Source organism: Gorilla gorilla, chromosome 12 (genome assembly GCF_029281585.2).
Source record: "Gorilla gorilla gorilla isolate KB3781 chromosome 12, NHGRI_mGorGor1-v2.1_pri, whole genome shotgun sequence".
In the NCBI taxonomy this organism is placed as follows: domain Eukaryota; kingdom Metazoa; phylum Chordata; class Mammalia; order Primates; family Hominidae; genus Gorilla; species Gorilla gorilla.
In genome coordinates, this window is record NC_073236.2 from 114913282 (window position 1) to 114926496 (window position 13215).

The 13215-nt window shown below is 39.8% G+C and overlaps 1 long non-coding RNA gene across 3 annotated transcripts in view; it reads right to left on the reverse strand.

Annotated features, from left to right (window-relative positions):
- LOC115933565 (uncharacterized) overlaps positions 1-13215 on the reverse strand; it is a 77741-nt gene that overhangs the window by 40674 nt on the left and 23852 nt on the right. For all 3 annotated transcript variants that reach the window (XR_010130043.1, XR_004069436.3, XR_010130042.1), the window contains one exon: positions 12421-12574. This is a non-coding gene — a long non-coding RNA (uncharacterized lncRNA). The remainder of the gene's footprint in view (positions 1-12420; positions 12575-13215) is intronic.

Genomic DNA, 13215 nt, shown 5'->3' on the forward strand with positions numbered 1-13215 from the left:
GCCTCCCAAACTGCTGAGATTACAGGCATAAGCCACCATGCCTGGCCTCATCGTTTATCTTTGTATTTAACATTTAGAAATAAAGGTTAAGGTGGGGTGCAGTGGCTCGCACCTGTAATCCCAGCACTTTGGGAGGCTGAGGTGGGAGGATCACTTGAGGATAGGAATTTGAGACCAGTCTGGGCAACATAGCAAGACCCCATCTCTATAATAAATAAAAAAATTAGCAGGGTGTGGTGGCGTGCCCCTATAGTTCAGCTACGTGGGAGGCAGAGGTGGGAGGATGGCTTGAGTGTTATTGAACTCCAGCCTGGGAAAGAGTGAGACCTTGTCTCAAAAAAAAAAAAAAAAAAAAAAAAAAAAAAAAAAAAGAAAAGAAAAAAAGAAGAAGAAGAAAGAAAAAGAAAAAGACAATATGTAGATGAATGTGTATGGCTGTGTTTCAATAAAACTACTTACAAACACAGGCTAGATTTGGCCCATAAGCCGTAGTTGCTGTGCTCAGTCCTAGTCTTTAAGATTCATACAGTCAGGGTGTGTGCCTTGTTTAGAATTAATCTTCAGCACCTAATACAATACCTGTCAAGTAAGTAGGTTTGCTGAATAAATGAATGTATGAGTGAATGAATCAAATGCTTTGTTATCCAACATGGAGCTATGCCTTTAAAGAGTACCTTGGTGACATTCTCTCCGGCCTATGCATAAAGCCATGTCCTACTTCCATACTCCTGGACTTTGCTTTTTTAAACCACACAACCACTTCTATTCTTTTTTTTTTTTTTTTGAGACGGAGTCTCATTCTGTTGCCCAGGCTGGAGTGCAGTGGTGCGATCTCGGCTCACTGCAACCTCCACCTCCTGGGTTCAAGTGATTCTCCTGCCTCAGCCTCCCGAGTAGCTGGGACTACAGGCATGCACCACCAGGTCTGGCTAATTTTTGTATTTTTAGTAGAGATGGGGTTTCAGCATGTTGGCCAGGCTGGTGTTGAACTCCTGACCTCAAGTGATCCTCCTGCTTTGGCCTCCCAAAGTGTTGGGATTACAGGCGTGAGCCATCACACCCAGCCCACTCGTATTCTTTATTTCAATCCAGTCTCTCATTCTCCAAGAACAATGAACCCACTTGCCCATTTACTGCACTACTGTTACACCGTCACCTTTCAGGAGCCTAGTGTGACCCAAAGGGAGGCCTGAGCTCCATGGTCCCGTGTATCTGCATGATGTCACAGTCAAATAAACAGTGGTCACCAACAAGAAGTATTTAAAAAGATTTCCAGGCTGGGCGCGGTGGCTCACGCCTGTAATCCCAGCACTTTGGGAGGCCGAGGCATGTGAATCACCTGAGGTCAGGAGTGCAAGGCCGGCCTGGCCAACATGGTGAAACCCCAGCTCTACTAAAAATAAAAAAATTAGACGGGCTTGGTGGCCCACGCCTGTATCCTGAGGTAGGAGAATCACTTGACCCGGGAGGCAGAGGTTGCAGTGAGCCGAGATTGTGCCACTGCACTGCAGCCTGGGCAGCAGAGACTCCATATCAAAAAATAAAAATAAAAATAAAATAAAAGGAATTCCAATTCTATTTATATCCTTCAGAGTCTATTAATAAAAACCTATCCATGACTCACAGTAACACCTCATAGAGATCTCCTTTCCCTCATTCCTCTCGATCTTGGTGTCTCTTTCTTGTTACTCTCGCCTCTTTTCCTTTTTCCCTAGTCAAACACTTGTGGCTCTTTACAAAGAGTGACACATACTGATTTAGGCCATCCACTGCTCTTTCATATTTACACTCCACCCCCGTCCCCCTGTTGGGGAAGTGCAATTATCTTTGGAGGCTTCTAGAGCTGCTGCTAGATTCTTAGTGATTCATACCTTGTGCCTGAAATCCTTAAGGTTGAAGAATGGGGAAATTCTCTAGAAGTTGCACAGTCACAGGCAAGAAGGGATATGTTCACTAGGCAAAAATCCTCAAGACTGCAGGCTCCCATTAGATGGTCTTCTTTGCCAAAGCAAAAGAAAATATGGGGTCATCTCTCATCTCCCCAAGCTTCAAATGTGGTCAATAAATTGGGGTGTTGAAAAATGCCAAAAAATAAGTGGCCAAATATTCACAGTGATACTGCTTATGACATACTCTCTCACGCTGAAAGCAAATCAGGCTGTGAAGTCTCTCATCTGAGCCCAGCTGGCTCACCAGAACTCCCTGATTGGGGTTGGAGATCAACTGGCCCCCATGCACTGAAACTCACTAGCCAGAGATCTGGATAAGTGGCAGAGGCCCACCTATACCATTTGTTTTGCTACTCCAGACCTTAATTCTGCCATGTGTTCACTTTTTCTAAGGGATATTCTGGTTTCTTTTTCTCTTCTTTAGCCCTGTAAAATTCACCAATTCTGAGAATTCACTGGGACTGTGGAGGTTGTGATAATGTCTTTATTAAATATTTTTAATATAAAAAATCCTTGATTTAAGTGCCAAGATCCTCTAGACCTTGTTCCATGGACCCCTGTTAATAGCTATTCTTGCACGAACACATCAGTGGACCTGCTTTCCTCTCCTTGCTGAAGAATATGGTTATGAATCTGACATTTGAATCCCAAAAATTATCCATCCATCCTGCCATACTTAATTACTTAGAGAGTAAAGAAGCTTCAGCCAGGTGCAGTGGCTCATGCCGGTAATCCCAGCACTTTGGGAGGCTGAGGTGGGCGGATCACTTGAGGTCAGGAGTTCGAGACCAGCCTGGCCAACATGGTGAAACCCCGTCTCTACCAAAAATATTAAAAAATTAGCTGGGTGTAGTGGCGCACACCTGTAATCCGAGCTACTCGGGAGGCTGAGGCAGGAGAATCACTTGAACCCAGGTGGTGAAGGTTGCGGTGAGGTGAGATCGTGCCTCTGCACTCTAGCCTGGCAACGAGTGAAACTCTGTCTCAAAAAAAAAGAACCTGAGTCCCTGACTTCATTGTGCCATTAACAAAAAACAAACAAACAAAAAAAAAAACCAAAAACAAACAAACAAACAAAAATAACTAGCTTGTGGTTTGCAACTACAAAGGGTTATTTTTTGGCTTTTTCTTTTCTTTTCTTTTCTTTTGAGATAGAGTCTCTCTCTGTCACCCAGGCTGTAGTGCAGTGGCCCCATCTCGGCTCACTGCAACCTCCACCTCCCGGGTTCAATTCTCCTGCCTCGGCCTCCTGAGTAGCTGGGATTACAGGCGTGTGCCACCATGCCCGGCTAATTTTTTTTGTATTTTTAGTAGAGATGGGGTTTCGCCATATTGGCCAGGCTGGTGTCGAACTCCTGACCCTGTGATCCATCTGCCTCAGCCTCCGAAAGTGCTGGGATTACAGGCATGGTTTGTAATTTGGTTCTCTTTCTGGAATAACCAGTGCTAAGCAACCCATTCTCTCCCAGTTATAATTCTGATGCAAGTATCTTTTTAAAGGTACTGAATTTTGCAGCTGTAGCTTAGCTCTGTGCTTCCTCCACTTCACACTTTAGCTGAAAGTCAGGATAGAAGGTCATCTTAGTTTTAATGAGGACCGTGCTGTCCTGGCTAGGCATTGCTTTTGGTCTTCTAAGATATAGTACAAAAGTCAGAATTCTGTCCTTTGACACCATCTAATTTGCTGGTTTGTTTTCAATATCTTTGTTTCCTTTTATTTCCTCTTGAACATTTATTTGTTGAGTAGTCAATAGCTACACAAGGTACAAAATACAAAAGTTGTAAAAGGATATTCAGTGGAAAGCCAGTCTCCTACTCTTAACTTCCAACCCTCAGTCCCTCTTCTTAGGCACCCACAATTACCAAAGTCTCTCTGCAGGTTCAAAACCATGAGTATTAAACAAACAAACAAACAAGAAAAGCCACACATGGTGATGTTGTTTTGCACCTTGATTTTTTTTTCTCTTATCTATCTCTTGGTGATAATTCCCTGTCAGTCACATGGAGTTGTCTCCTTTTTTTTTTAACTAGCTGCCTGTGGTTGTTCTGTAATGTAGCCAGAACCCCTATTGGTGGACATTCAGGTTGTGTCTGGGTTTTTAGTCTTTTTGTTTTCATGGACAAACTGTTAACCAGATGAAGAGAGGTAAAAATAGCTCCTATGTCCTGAAAACAACTTCAAGGTTGCCACCGATTCTGTAAGATCTTATCAGGCTGTAAGACGCTTCCCATATAAGTCAGCTGGTGAGTGTTCAATGGCTCTTGGCAAGCTTTCTGTCAGATCTTGGATCCATGTTCAGGGAAACTGTAGCGCTCCTAATCAGCTGTATCAGGCATACATATGGCTAATTCTGAATGCCCAGCTCTGTGTTCCCTTCTCCCTTTTCTCCTCTCTTTCTATGCTATATATGAAAAAAATACAAGAATAAATAGCAGAACCAAAAAGTGGTATAAGAGTTTGGAGGAAAGAGACTTATGTAAACTGGAGAACCAAAAATATATAAATATATTGGAGGTAATATTTGAGTAGGGCCAGGCCAGTTGTTGATAGAAAGGAGGAGTTAGTAAATTAAAGGCAAGGAAAACAGAAAGAGCAAAGGCAAAGGGAGGTGGCCACAGCTCAAATTCAGCAGACCGTGAGATCAAGCAGACTGGAAGAAACGTTTCATGCTGAGGAGCACAGGAAGATGAGGTAGGACAGATAAAGTGGAGTGTGATTCTGGAGGATCTGAATACATGGATGGCAAGCTTATATTTACTCTTAGAGGGTCTAAGATAAGTCTGGATATCCGGTATTCCCAACTTGTTCTTTTTTAGGAGTGCCTTAACTATTATCAATCCTTTGTGCCTCCACATAAAATTTAGAATCATCTTGTCAAATTCTCTTTGGGATTATACCTGTAATAGCATTGGTTTTATAGGGGAACTGACATCTTTACACTTTTATCTAACAATGAACATGGTATATCTTCTCATTTACCTTTCTTTTTTTTAAGACAAGGTCTTGCTCTGTTGCCCAGGCTGGAGTACAGTGGTATGAGCTCAGCTCACTGCAGCCTCAACCTCCCAGGCTCAAATGATCCTTCCACCTCAGCTTCCCAACTAGCTGGGACCACAGGCACATGCCTTCATGCTTGGCTGATTTTGTTTATTTTTTGTAGAAGCAGGGTCTCACTATGTTGCCACAGCTGGTCTTGAACTCCTGGGCTCAAGAAATCCTCCTGCCTCAGCCTCCCAAAGTGCTGGGATTACAGGTGTGAGCCACCGTGCCAAGTTTAGGTATTCTTTTTTTTTTTTTTTTTTTGAGACAAGAGTCTCACTCTGTCACCCAGGCTGGAGTGCAGTGGCACAATCTCAACTCACTGCAACATCTGTCTCCTGTGTTCAAGCAATTCTCCTGCCTTAGCTTCCTGAGTAGCTAGGATTACAGCCCTGCACAACCACACCCAGATAAGTTTTGTATTTTTAGTAGAGAGAGGGTTTCACCATGTTGGCCAGGCTAGTCTCGAACTCCTGACCTCAAATGATCTGCCTGCCTCAGCCTCCTAAAGTGCTGGGATTATAGGCATGAGCCACTGTGTCAGGCCGGCTTAGGTATTCTTTAACAGCTCTAAATAAAGTTTATTTTTTCTTAGAGGTTTTACTAATCTTTTGTATGATATATTTGTTGTAGCTTGTTGCTACTGTAAATGATATTTTCAAATTATATTTTCTGTCTATTGCTATTTTAGAAATCTAATCAATTTGGAAATATTGATTTTATATCTAATAAATTTATCCATAGACTTTGGGGGTTTCTATGTAGAGAACCATATGATCTGAAAATAATGATACTTTTGTACATTCACTTTCAATCCTTATACATTTTTTTCTTTTTCTTTTCCACAGTTTCCTGAACTGGCTGGGTTCTTCAAGACAATGTTAAACAGAAGTGGCAATATTGGATAACATTGTCTTTTTTAAAGGGAATGCTTCTAATGTTTTATCATTAAGAATGGTGCTTGTTATAAGTTTTTAACAGACCCTAATCTTGTTATGCAAATAGGCTTCCCACTTGGCGGGCGCCGTCTTGTCCACTCGTTTCTGTACACATGGGTGGCAAAAAGAGAAGATGGAGCTGCCATTTAGAACATGCCTAATCCCAGCTTCATCTTGCTGAGCAAAAATGAAGGAGCCTGGACCCAACTTTGTTACTGTGAGAAAGGGTCTTCATTCATTCAAGATGGCATTTATTAAGCACCTACTATGAGCAGATGATCTCCTGTCAAAGACAGTTAACAAATCCTCGGAATATTGCTTCATGTACAGTTATTGGAGATGAGTAACTTACATTCTCTTAATTGTAATGGTTCCTTGGAAAGTCATCGTGGAAAATGAAGGCTGGCTCATACATTTTCCCAGACAGGAATTTGGCTGCCAACAGGGAATTCTAAACAACTAAAAACTCCAGATGATGAATGCACAACATAATGATGGTTAAATTAAAAAAAAAAAACAACAAAAGAGCACGGTAATAAAATTTCCATGAAATAAAAAAAAAATAAGTTTTTAATAGATTGCTACTTTGGTTACAGTTTTTAATTGCATACGCCAAAATGCATGCTTGGTTCGGCTAGCTCCCTTGGTCTTATTTTCTCAAACAAATTATACCAAAAAATGTATAATTTTGGCATATGCAATTAAAATGTACAACGTTGGCATATGCAATTAAATTATTGCATTAAAACTATAATCATTTTTAAATAGAAGAAATTTATTAAGGGCAATAGCTCATGGAATCAATGGGTAGGATGAACAAATAAAGAGCATTCTGAGGTTTCATACAAACAACTTCCAAAACACCACCACTGAAATGAGCTGCTACTTCCTCCATGATCAGGAAATTGCAGAAACAGAAAACTGCTGCTACAAATGCTGGCCCCAGAAGACACTGCCTCAGAAAATCACCATGACAGCAGCTAGCTCCAGAACTATGCCAATTCTCTCATAATTTATACCAGGAAACGGATGCCCTGCTCCCTGCCTCTCTCCCCACATGATTCAGTTCCAAATAAAGGTGTAACATAAATTCATCTCAGGACAGAAATTAACTCACATTAGGAAGATTTCTGATAACCATGGACTGGATTATTTGGCCAGTATTCTGCTGAAAACAACAAAAATGCTAAATAAAACATTTCAAATATCTTCATAAAAGCACCAAAGATATCAAAATCTAGAAAGAATTCATTAAGCAAAAAATCTAAGAGAAAGGTAGAACCCAAAGCAGCAAGCAGCCATTTTATACTTTGAGAGTATTTGTTTATATAAACTGTGAAACCAAATGGTAATTTTGACAAACTCATAAGGGAGAGGACAAAAAAATCAAAGCCCAATGCAACCTAATAGACCCACATATAAAGCTGGACCCCCAAAGGGCTACTAGGATAATTTATAGAAGTAAACTGCCTTCTCCCTCTCACATCCAGGGAACTATAGGAAGAGTTGCCTGCATGCTGAAGAGAGCAGGGGAAGATAAAAAAGAAAATCATCTCTGATTGGTTGAAACCATGAGCCAGTCCTTACATAGACTTGAAGCCTAATTCACATCTCTAGGGTAGACCAAGTAACCATAAGCCTTGGAATTAAAGGCATACTATCTAAACTGCCATAAACAAAAACAAGTAAATCTTTTCTAGAGAAAGACAGCTTCATTTTAATTCTCAGGAGATCCCTATGAGTAAAATGTAAATCTAAACTCAAAGATAACCAAGCATGCAAAGAAATAAGATCATAGAGTGAGGTGCAGCAGAAACAACAGACAGTAGAAACAGACCAGCAAAGACTTCAGATATAAAACTTTTCTTTAGGTACAGATTATAATATAACTATGCTTACTATATGTAAGTAAGTAAAGGAATAGTTGAAAAATATTTTCAGAAATGAGGAAACTCTAAAAGTTGATAGAAACTTGGTTTTGTTCACTGGTATATGCCCAGTACCTAGACCATTGTTGAACACATAATAAGATTAAGTTTGAGGGAGTGACTGAATATCTGCACCCGAGGCCTCGTGCCTGTGCTCATCTCAGATATCTAACTGTGTACTGGCCATTTTTATTAGGATGTCATTTTGTTTGTTAACTTCAATTCCTATCCAACATTTACTGTATTTGTCTGTTCTCATGGTGCTATTGACACAAAATTTTTCTCGGCCACTTTGCCAACCAGGGACCCAGACCTGCTACTGGAGGCACCCCACCCACTCAGCCCATCTGTATTATGGCCTGTACCTGTGTTTGGCAGTTCCTGAGCTCTTCTCGTGCATCCAAGAAGAATGAGGATACACTGACAATTCAAAGGGTGAGGAGGGCAGATAAGAATTTTATTAAGCGATAGAACAGATCTCAGCAGAGAGGGGATATGGGGGTGGTTTCTCTCCCAGTGTGGCTGAGTCTGGGGCTTTTATGGGCTCAGAATAGGGGAGTATATGCTAATTGGTTTGTGAGTATGCAAAAAAAAAAAATTAAAACAAGGGCACCAAAGGTGGGCATGACAGTGTAAAAAACCAACTAAGGAAGGGTAAAATAGGTGAAGGGTGGGGATCAATCAGAGGAAAGCGTGCAGGTTCTATCTGGTCCGAGGATTTATCCAGGACTATCTTTGGCTTGAAGGTCAGGTTTCACCGGGGACTTGCCCCTATCTGCCTCAGCATTTGTCTGCCTCCCATTACTATCAATTCCCCACTCTGAAGAGGTACATCTAACTGCCATTAGGATAACTGCCATTAGGATAAGAATGGTGACTGATCTTAACTGCTCCCTGCTGACAGGGAGTGCTGTTTTGGGAAGACAGAGTCAGATCTCTCTCAGAGGCCTATCTAAGGATCCCTAGTAAAATGAAGCCATCATCTGAGGCTCCAGTTGCATGACTGTTTGGAGTTTGATGGCCTGAAGGCAAGAAGAGATAAACTTGTTATTAGAAGACATGTACCAAACATGTACCAAAATGAAACAAGGGGGTAAGGACAGCTAAAAGGTCCCAAGGCTGCCAACACACCCAGATAACTGGTGGCTATAGTTACGCCTGCTAAGATTTGGGTGTATGAGGCTTGTTTGGTTAGCTCCCTTGGTCTTATTTTCCCAAACAAAGAAACCCCTGGGTTATGGGCAACCTATTTACTCCTATCACCTGGCAGGATTTGCAGGATAATTGCCCAGAACTAGAATATTGATCCAGATTTTTACATTACCCAGCCCTTTTGTTTCTTCTGAACTGCAGCTGGAGATCGCTGGTTGGTTCGCAGGAATAAGCAGGGTTAGTCTAAAATGTAGGCAAAAATTTTTTTTTTTTTTTTTAGAGGGAGTCTTACTCTGCTGCCCAGGCTGGAGTGCAGTGGCATGATCTCAGCTCACTGCAACCTCAGCCTCCCAAGTTCAAGCGATTCTCCTGCCTCAGCCTCCTAAGTAGCTGGGATTACCAGTGCCTGCCACCAAGCCCAGCTAATTTTTGTATTTTTAGTAGAGATGGGGTTTCACCATGTTGGCCAGGCTGGTCTTGAACTCCTGACCTCGGGTGATTGCCTGCCTCGGCCTCCCAAAGTGCTACAATTACAGGGTGCGCCACTGTACCCAGCCTGGCAAAATATAAAAATGACTAATGAGACTATAATTTAATGACAAGTGTATAAGTTTTCCCTCTCCAGTCTTCATTTTTGTTAAAAACAAATCATAATAGGACTGAGTTATTTGCAAAATAAACTTTAGTATTATACTTGGCCTGATTATTTGCATAAAGTACAACAAGAATAATTCTTTTTCACATAGGCTTTTAAAATTGGCTTTGATGGAATTCTGTTCCACAAGGAATCTCAGATAAGACTTTTTAAATCTGAGCTCAGCCATGGGTTTGTACCCTCAAATACCTATGAGTTGGGTAAATTTCTCTCCTCTTGAAGTCCCACGATAACTTGGGGATCCTGGGCCTGTTAGAAAGTGATAATTTTTACTCACCACAGGTTAGGAACCCTGTACAGGGACTATGTAGACAAGGTATGAGGCCAGATTTCCCAGGGGCTTTTATTGGCTCTACAAGTCAAGCTTGATCCTGTAAAGGGGAGCACACCCTTCCGGTCAAAGCCTTGGTAAAACAACCAGTTTCTCCAATTGCATCATGTTGCAAAATAAAATGGATTCTTACTGCACTGACACAAATAAGTATATTGCCATAAGTTAAAAAAAAACTCACAAATAGGCTGGGTGTGGTGGCTCACGCCTGTAATCCCAGCACTTTGGGAGGCCAAGGCAGGCAGATCACCTGAGGTAAGAAGTTTGAGACCAGCCTGGCCAACATGGTGAAACCCCATCTCTACTAAAAATACAAAAAAATTAGCCAGGCGTGGTGGTGGGTGCCTGTAATCTCAGCTTCTCGGGAGGCTGAGGCAGAATTGCTTGAACCCAGGAGGTGGAGGTTGCAGTGAGCCAAGATCATGATCATGCCACTGCACTGCAGCCTTGGTGACAGAGCAAAATTCTGTCAAAAAACAAAAACAAAAACAAAAAGAACCAAAAAAAACTCACGACTTGTTTCCAAATTCTGGAGAAACATTCTCCAGGCATAGACAAGCAAATTTTGTTCATAGGAGTATACCCTACTCAATTGTTAAAAGCTGTAAATAGTTCAAAATAAAAGTTTTCCTGACTTTGAAAAACAAAACAAGGATCAGCAATGTTTTAAGCAAACAGTTAAAAAAGATTATTTCAGTTTTCTATTAGTTCAGCCCATTCCATCAACTCTTGTTCTGCTTGATATTCATGAACATTTCAGCTCTTCATGAGTCCTGTATGTTTTTCCTCCATTCTAAATCTCCAAAGTTATCAGAAACCTGCAATTAAGAGCACCTGTCAAAGTCCTATAGCTGATTATAAACCATCTTTCGAAGAGGATCCTAACAAGATTACAACAATGTCTGTGAATGACAAGATGTTTTCAGGTAGTCACGGTCAAAAACATGACTGACAAAGAAATTTGGTTATTTCTGTGGTTTACAACAACTTAACGTAATAACCTTAATTATGATTGATAGCATATACTCAGACATTAGAATTTTAGAAATCCCATACAATTTTGGAACATATATTAATATTATTCACTAAACTATAACCTGAAGAAGATTACATCTTATTTTTATTTTGGCAATTCCATGTAACTAAGCATGTCACGTAATCCTGTTTACCTCTGTTTTGGATGCTCCAGGGGCTCTCTGTAGTATTCAAAAGACAGAGGTCAAAAAAGACAATTTTTGAAGCTGAAATTTGATTTTGGAAAGCATGTTAAATACATTAGAGGTTTAAACACTTGATATTATGAAGCAGAATTCTAGATTACCATAAGTCATTTTACTTAGCTAAAACAATGACTCAAAAATTACAAGAAGGCAAAAATCTTTACTCATTAAGAGAGAAGACTTAGCTTTCCAAACAATCTGTCTCCTGTCTTCTCCTTCTTTTTTTTTGGTAGTTTATTCACAAGGCAAAAAAAAAATCTTTCATTATATTTTACCATTACATGAAAATCTTGTTCAAGGGAGAGAAAGTCAAATTTCACCCTTGCATTAGTCTACTATTAATGTCAATCTCATTTTTTTTAGTGAGTCCTCATAGATAATTCTATCCAATCTTAACCAGTTTGACTGTGACGTGAGATTCTTATAAACCTTTTATAACCCTGTACAAATTTTTGTTAAAGAGCAGATCAGTGCCTTAAGAAATCCTTGTTGTGCTTTTATTCCAATGCTCAATTTACAGAAAAAACATATAATACCCTAAATATGTTCACGTAAAATTTCTTTTGTAAGATTAATTTTTACAAACCTCTTGCAACTTGTTTAGACCTTTAGCTTTATCTTATTTAATTGGAAACAGTCCTTTAACCCTCTAAACTAGGCAAAAACTTACATTCCCATGCCTTCTTATAATCTTTTACTAAAAACACATTTTACTTCCCTTACACACCTTGCATGTAAATCTATTTTCAGTAGTCTCAATTGCATGTTATAATGGTGACTGTTAGCAATTTTTAATTTTAATGTAAAACCTGGTATGTTATTTTAATTATGTACTAGGTGCAGATAAGGCCTGGCCCTTTCCAGAACAGTTAAGGGGGTGGTTAATTCCATATGTCCCCAGGCCTCACCAAATTGTAAAGCAAGCAACTTGAACAATTTTCAAAAGCCAAAGAAGCAATTCATGGTCTTAAAGCATTTAGCAAACCTAATATGTGAACATAATTTAGACTACATGTTTACATTTTCAAGACATTTGTATTTTGCCAAAAATCTTTAAAACTGTTTTTATTTTCCAAAGATTAAAGTCACATGAACTAAAAGGCATTACAGCTTTTCTTTTTTCTTCAGAAAATATTTGATCTAAGCACTTATTTTTCTTAGAAGCCAATTAATTAGAGCTGTTTTTATATAAACATTACATACATACACATATGTAACTACACAGACAAACAGAAGATCCAGTAGTTGTAAGATTTGTCATCTGCCGGTTTCTTAATTGGGTTACTGGCCTCAGGGTGGAGCCCTTCAAGAAGCAGGTCTAGGAAATCACGCAGTTTCTAGGGCCTAATAAGCAGATATAGCTGGAAGACAAAAACAGATTTTGAAATGGAGTTATTCACTTTTAATTTCTGGGGTTCCATGAGGAAAACAGAGGTTTTCCCCAAGCAGTCCCAGACTATCAGAAGTTATCTTAGAGCCTCTCATACATGCATTAAGAGTGGCAAGGCAGAATGGGAAAAATAATTCAGTCAACTGAGAAGAAAAAAACCCTTTTCCAGCAAAACAAGATTCAAGAAGAGGAAAAAAAAAAAAAAAAAACCGTAAAGGCCTTTTAGATAAACCTATAGCTTGGATATCCACTTTTAATTAAGCTGACTTTTAACCACAGCGCTCTTTAAAAAAATCCTTTTAAATCCCTTATTACCTGACTTTAACCATACCAAAGAGCCAATATTTCTGGCTTTTGAACTTTACCAAAAGTAACCTCACAGATGAAACCAACAAGCCTCAACTAAGGTTATGATTTAACTGTGAGTGTATGAGGTATTGTCAAACAGGTAGTAAGCAGTTTTTACAAAACCTAGAATCTTTAAAGGTAGCTCAGAGAAAGGAAGATTTAAGAAAGGAAGCTAGAAGTTGTTCATGGAGGAAAAGAGAATCAGCAAATGGTAAAAGTCACACAAATATTAACCAGAAAGTACTCATTCTCTAAGCCAGGATT